Source organism: Protopterus annectens, chromosome 14.part0, assembly GCF_019279795.1.
Source record: "Protopterus annectens isolate FY-2018-M chromosome 14.part0, PAN1.0, whole genome shotgun sequence".
Taxonomy (NCBI): Eukaryota; Metazoa; Chordata; order Ceratodontiformes; family Protopteridae; genus Protopterus; species Protopterus annectens.
The window spans coordinates 268,904,894-268,911,702 of NC_056748.1; positions in this window are offsets into that span (position 1 = coordinate 268,904,894).

A 6,809-nucleotide genomic window follows, 5' to 3' on the forward strand; every position below is an offset into this window, starting at 1 on the left:
TGTCACTATTGTATGATGAAATAGTCTCTTTTTTTTTTCCCTCATTGTTGTATGCTGAATGATTCATCACACTATGTATATATGTAAATTACTTTCTCTCTGTATCTTGTGGAGCTTTTATCCCTGAGCCGATGCTGAAAAGGGATTTTCCATCCAGACAGACATTCCCGGTCAACAAAAGCAATAAATAAAGTAAAATAAAATACATTTGGGAAATCATGAATAGTATAGGTTCTGCTAGGTTATAGTTAATTTTTTTAGCTGGTGATTAGTAAATGAAGTATATATATTTTTTCTATACTGGTGACTGCATTACTTTCATTTTGTGGTTGAACTTACTGTTATCACTGTTGGTTCACAGTGGTGCATTATTGTTTTTGCTAATGTTTGGAATGAAGGGGAGTAAGTTAGTGAATGGTAATGATTTGTCTGAAAATTAGCTATGAATATGAAATTAGTAATGAGATCTGTAACTATCTCCACAGCAGCTGTGTCATACATTGTTACACACACACACACACACACACACACACACACACACACACACACACACACACACACACATATTTGCTGTTGGGAACAGGAATGACATTTGGTGTATTGTTCAGTTCTGTACGTAAAGTGAATTGTTTCTTTTTATTTATTTATTTATGAAGAAAATTTAGCATGAAACTATAAGACAGGTTACATAGTATAGTAAAGAATGACAAAAATTCTAGGATCAGTGAAAGAAAGGCTGTGAGGCCAGCTTGGTAGTAATCATTGAGCACTTTTGTTCACTTCATTTACTTAAACTTCATCAGAATTACATTGCAGCATATTACAACAGATTGTGGTATTGTATGAGGAAGTCGGGAGTGGGAGAGAAGTATGTAAGAGTGGTACAGGATATGTACGAGGGTAGTGTGACAGTGGTAAGGACTGCAGTGGGAGTGACAGATCCGTTTACCGTGGAGGTGGGATTACATCAAGGATCAGCTCTGAGTCCTTTCTTATTTGCAGTGGTGATGGACAGGTTGACAGATGAGATCAGACTGGAGGCCCTGTAGACTATGATGTTTGCAGATGACATTGTGATCTGTAGTGAGAGTAGGAATCAGGTTGAGGAGACTCTGGAGAGGTGGAGATATGCTCTAGAGAGCAGAGGAATGAAGGTCAGCAGGGCTAAGACAGAATATATGTGTGTAAATGAGAGGGAGGGTAGAGGAATGGTGAGGATGCAGGGAGTAGAGTTGGTAAAGGTGGACGAGTTTAAGTACTTGGGATCAACAGTTCAGAGTAATGGTGAATGTGGAAGAGAGGTGAAGAAGAGAGTACAGGCAGGGTGGAATGGGTGGAGAAGAGTGTCAGGAGTGATTTGTGACAGACGGGTACCAGTAAGAGTGAAAGGGAAGGTCCACAAGAGGGTAGTGAGACCAGCTATGTTATATGGGTTGGAGACAGTGGCATTGACAAAAAGGCAGGAGTCAGAGCTGGATGTGGCAGAGTTAAAGATGTTAAGATTTGCACTCGGTGTGACTAGGATGGATAGGATTAGGAATCAGTATATTAGAGGGTCAGCTCATGTTGGACAGTTTGGAGACAAAGCAAGAGAGACAAGATTGCATTGGTTTGGACATGTGCTGAGGAGGGATTATGGGTATATTGGGAAAAAGATGCTAAGGATGGAGCTGCCAGGTAAGAGGAAAAGAGGAAGGCCTAAGATAAGGTTTATGGACGTGGTGAGAGAGGACATGCAGGCGGTTGGTGTGAAGAGCAAGATGCAGAGGATAGGAAGAAATGGAAAGAGATGATCCGCTGTGGCGACCCCTAATGGGAAAAGCCGAAAGATGATGATGATATTACAACAGATTAAATAGGCAAGTACAACTTTGTTACAGTGCAGTTAGAACCAAGTGCAGCAGTGAAGTGCAGCTGGGACCTATGAGCATTCATCCAGAGCGGGGCTAATTAAAATACAGGTAGGACAAATGAGAGTGATCAGTACCTAAACCAATGGACCAATGGGGGTGAAGTGTGGCCGGGATGAATGAAAACTGTTATACGGCGAGGCGTGTCCCTCCGTATCTATTCCATTTGAGGACAGAACATATGCTAAGGTTTATGTAGTATCGTACACAAGAGAAAAAGGCTTTTTCCTGAAACTATTTGGTGGGTGACAGAGGAAGAAATAATGATAGTGTTGGGAATAGGTCACAGAGATAGACTGCGATGTACACATGGAAGTCATGTATGAAGTATGCAATGGTACTGTGTTAAAGTTGTGTAAGTGAAAACCCAATCAGGGACATTCTACACTGTTATGGACAGTTGAGAGGTATGTACACCCTAACTTACATCCTATCTTGGCATGGATGTCTGAAACCAATCCATTAATGAGTAAGCATTTCCACAGAAACAAAATACACTGTTTTTACCATTTTTAAAAATGAACTGCAACAAGCATGATACTGACAGCGGGAGAGCACACAGATACAGCCTACTTCACCACTGAACAAGCTTAACTACAACTCCTTGAAAAGTAGTGCTATATAAAACACTAAAACGCCCAGTGTAATATTGATTAGATTACAAAACTGAAAGTGAATGCATTTGCAGTGTTTTGGTCCTGTCAAATTGAAGCTCAGGAAAAGCCTGCCATTCTTCAATATTTCCAGTTCTACTCTTACACTGTTAACTTAACATGACATTATGCTGGTGAGCAGAGTTTCAGAAAAATACAATTTCAGAATGCCAGCAGAAGTTCTGTCTTCACAGTTTAGTTGGGAATAAATAACTCCACCAAAAATTGCAAATAACAGTTGCTACTATGGTAAGTGATGCTATTATTGCAACATATGCAAAACAAAAGCAGAACACCTAAAAAAAAACTGTAATAAATCACTTTAAGTAAAGGAATTATTTTACTGTAATACACTAACTATGTAGTCATTTTGGTTATTTTTATGTTAATGTATGATCTGTATTTCTTTTTACTTAAATTATAATTTCCTTTCTTTGTAGTAAATCTTATGATTACTTTTAATTTATTTAGAGAAATATTTTAAATGGTACTCACTGGGTTATAGGAAACAGAAAACATTAAAGAGTGTCCCTTTCAGCATGCACAAAATTAGTAATACTTAATTTATTTATTTCATAAAGAAGGTATCACAGTTTTAATTAACTGTAGTGGAGCATTGTCTTTATCACTTGTTATAACAGAAAAAAAAAAAACTACATGGAAATATCAGAGGGAAACCAGCATATGCATTCACACACACACACACACACACACACTCACATATATATATATATATATATATATATATATATATATATATATATATATATATATATATACACACACACAAATGACAGAAAAACAATATCTGTATTCTGGAATATGTGTTCCGCACTGTCCAGTGTTCTCTGTTACCAATGCACATGAACTATATGCAGGTATTATGTATCAAGTCAAAATACTTATTTTTTATTTATTTAAATTTGCTTAGTGAAGTACCAGCTCAGAACAAAATTTAAAATAAATAATATAGTAGAAAATGATCACCAGCTCACAATTGTAATAAAGTCACCAATATAGGTAGGTACTAGGCTATCGGCCCAAGGGCCAACGTAAGCCTAGCCAGCAAGGTTCCATGGCTTACGCCACCCAAGAAAGTTATTTTCCTGTGTCACTGTCGAGCAGAGACACAGAAGTGATCCCCAGGGTGTATTTCCTATTTCCCATCCACTCATCAAGATTTTTCTTGAAGAGTGCTAATGAAGAACTTTGCTTGACATAGATGGGCAGCTTGTTCCAGAGTATAGGAAGTCTCTGGGACAGGAATCTATCCATCCAGCATGTCCTGTTTATTGTGGTGACAAGGTTTAGGTCCCTAGAGCATGTAGCTTGGAGGGATTGGGATTTCTTTAGGTGTAGCATGTCCAACAGATTTGGGTTTGACATAGCTTTATATGTTAGGCAGAGATCACCTCAGAGTAGGCGATATGCTACGGAGTAAAGCTGGAGTTTTTTGAGGCGGTCAGTGTAGGGCATTTGTTTGAGGCCAGTAATCCTCTTTGTGAGGTACTTCTGTGGCCTTTGTTGCTGCTGCAGATGTCTTGTGAGGTACATTCCAAAAGGGGCGTTGTACTCTATAATGGGTCTAATGAGTGACGAGTAGAGGGGAACAATGACCTCTTTTTTCCTGGATGAGAACCCTTTTATGATGAGGTGTGCCATGTAGAAGGACTTCCTGACTACTGTGGTGATGTGACTATTTATTTATTTTACATTTGTTGACTGGGCTAGTCTAGCTGGATATATGTCCATTTTCAGTAGAGGCCCAGGGAGAAAAGCTCCAAGACTGATACAAACAGACAATAAGTAATTGTTACAAAAAAACACAAAGTAGATATAGAAGATATTTTATACATTTAACAGTAAATAACATAAAACTATATACAAAGTTTAGAGCAAGATAATATAAATATGCTAGTGGCTAAAAAAATAGTATCCAGGTTCTTACTAGATGCTTACTATTGCACTACAGAAGATTAAATTAGTGGAGAGAGAAACAGCTAGAAAAGATATGAGTAGCATTAATGATAGTTTAGTCAGGGTTGGTACAAGGGCACAACCAGTGTGTTTTGAGGAAGGTTTTAAGTTTTTGCTTGAAGAGTGGTAAGGAAGGAAGGGAAGTAAGTTCAATAGGTAGAAGGTTCCAGTTTTTCCCAGTTGTGTTTGAGAATAGAGAGTCCCCGGCCATGTTGTAAGACTTGCTGATGTTAACTAGGAGTTTATTTGAAGAACGCAAGGCATTAAGAATTTTGTAGGGGGTTATGAGGTCTGGGAGTATTGGAGTATTGTTTGGCTGGTAAAGGACCTTATGGGCAATTGTAAGTTGGTTGAGTTGAAGCTGGTTTTGAAGTTCAAGCCATCCGAGTTGCTTGAGATTCTGACAGTGATGGGTTCTGAAGGGTTTACCAGTGGCAAATCTGGCAATATTATGATAAGAGGTAGCACGTTTGAAAAGATTCTTTTTGGATAGGTTAGTGTATATTGGTGAGGCATAGAGTAGAGTAGAGATTAAATGGGAATGGGCAATGGTAGTTCTTGCTATTGGAGTAAGGAAGGGTTTGACTCTACAGGCAGCCCATTTTTTCTGTTAACTGATTTTATAGTGTTGTTAATGTGGGTGTTGAAGTTTAGGTTGTTGTCTATTGTAATACCAAGGAGTTTGTTGGTAGAGTATGGGTATATGAGGGTACCATTGTTAGAAATGACTGAGATATCTATTGGTGTGGACCTACAAGTAGGAGTAAAGAGCAGGAGCTTTGTTTTTTTGGGATTCAATAGGATGCAGCGCTTTAAGAACCATGTCTCAACTATGCTAAATACTTTCTGGGTTTGGCATTGCAGTCCAGAAGCAGATTTAGCTGTGCAGATTAATGTAGAATCATCTGCATATTGTATACAAGTTGCATTGGGATTAGCCAAGTAGAGATCATTAATAAAAATTGAAAATAAGAGAGGACCTAGAATGGAGCCTTGGGGAAATCCCAGTGTGACTGGCAGGTGGGATGATAGATTATTTTCCCAGTGCACTGCTTGTTGCCTATTGCTCAGGTAGGAAGTAAACCACTTTATAGATTGAGTATCCAGGGAAAGCGATTTGAGAATATTGATAAGCAATGTGTGGTTTACCATATCAAAAGCCTTTGAAAGATCAATAAATAGTGCTGAAGAGAGTAAATTGTTATTGTGGTTTCTATTAATGGTGTCTGTAAAGGATAGGAGGGCAGTAGTGGTACTATGGAATGGTCTAAAGCCATGTTGGCCCTTAGCTAGTAAGTTGTGTTGAGTTAGATGGCCTATTAGCTGATGGTGAATGCATTTTTCCATTATTTTTCCTAAGGGGGATAGAAGGGCTATGGGTCTATAGTTAGAATATTCATTGGAGTTGCCACCTTTGTGTAGGGGGATAATGTGTGAGACTTTCCAACTGGTAGGGATATATCCTTCTTTAATGGTTCTGTTTATCAGGATGGATACAGGATAAGCAACTGCTTTGGCTGCTTTTTGCAGGTATTAAGCTGGGATTTGGTCAGCGGAAGGGGTACAAGGCTTCAGTTTTTCTAGGAGTTTGAAAATAAAGTTAGTAGATATAGGTTGTAATAGGAAGGTAGGAAGAGTGCTTGTTATAGGGGTGGGAATGCTGGAGGTGTCAGGAGAAAGCTGACTTGCTAGAGTTTGGATGGCATCTGTGAAGAAGGAGTTAAATTCATTAGCAGTTTGGATGGGAGTCTCATGGTTAGCTCCTATTGGTGTTGGTGTACTGCAGTGTCCTGGATATAGGAGCCTATTGATATATGCCCAGAATCTTTGAGGGTTATTTTGGTGTGTTTGCTGTATTTTGTAGTAAAAGTTTTTTTTTGTCTAAGAGAATGGCTTCTTTAGTAGCATTTCTTATTTGTCTAAATGTCTGTTGAGCAGATGAGCTTTTGGTAGTTCGTCACCTAGTCCAGGCTTTATTTCTAAGTAGGATTATTTGCCAGGTATCTTTGATGAGCCATGGGGCTGGTTTTGACCTAATTCTTATATTACATATAGGTGCATGTTGGTCTAGGATAGTTAAGAATTTAGAGTTAAAGTATTGGACAGCCTCTTCTAATGGGAGGGTTTTTAGACAAGTCCGGTTACAGGCACTAAGTTCGCTCAGAAATAGTTCTTGGTTAAAATGCTTGTTGGAACGTAAAGTCCTATATGATGTTGGGTGGGAGATCTCTATTTTTTGCCTAAGTATATAGGTTAAGCAATGGTCACT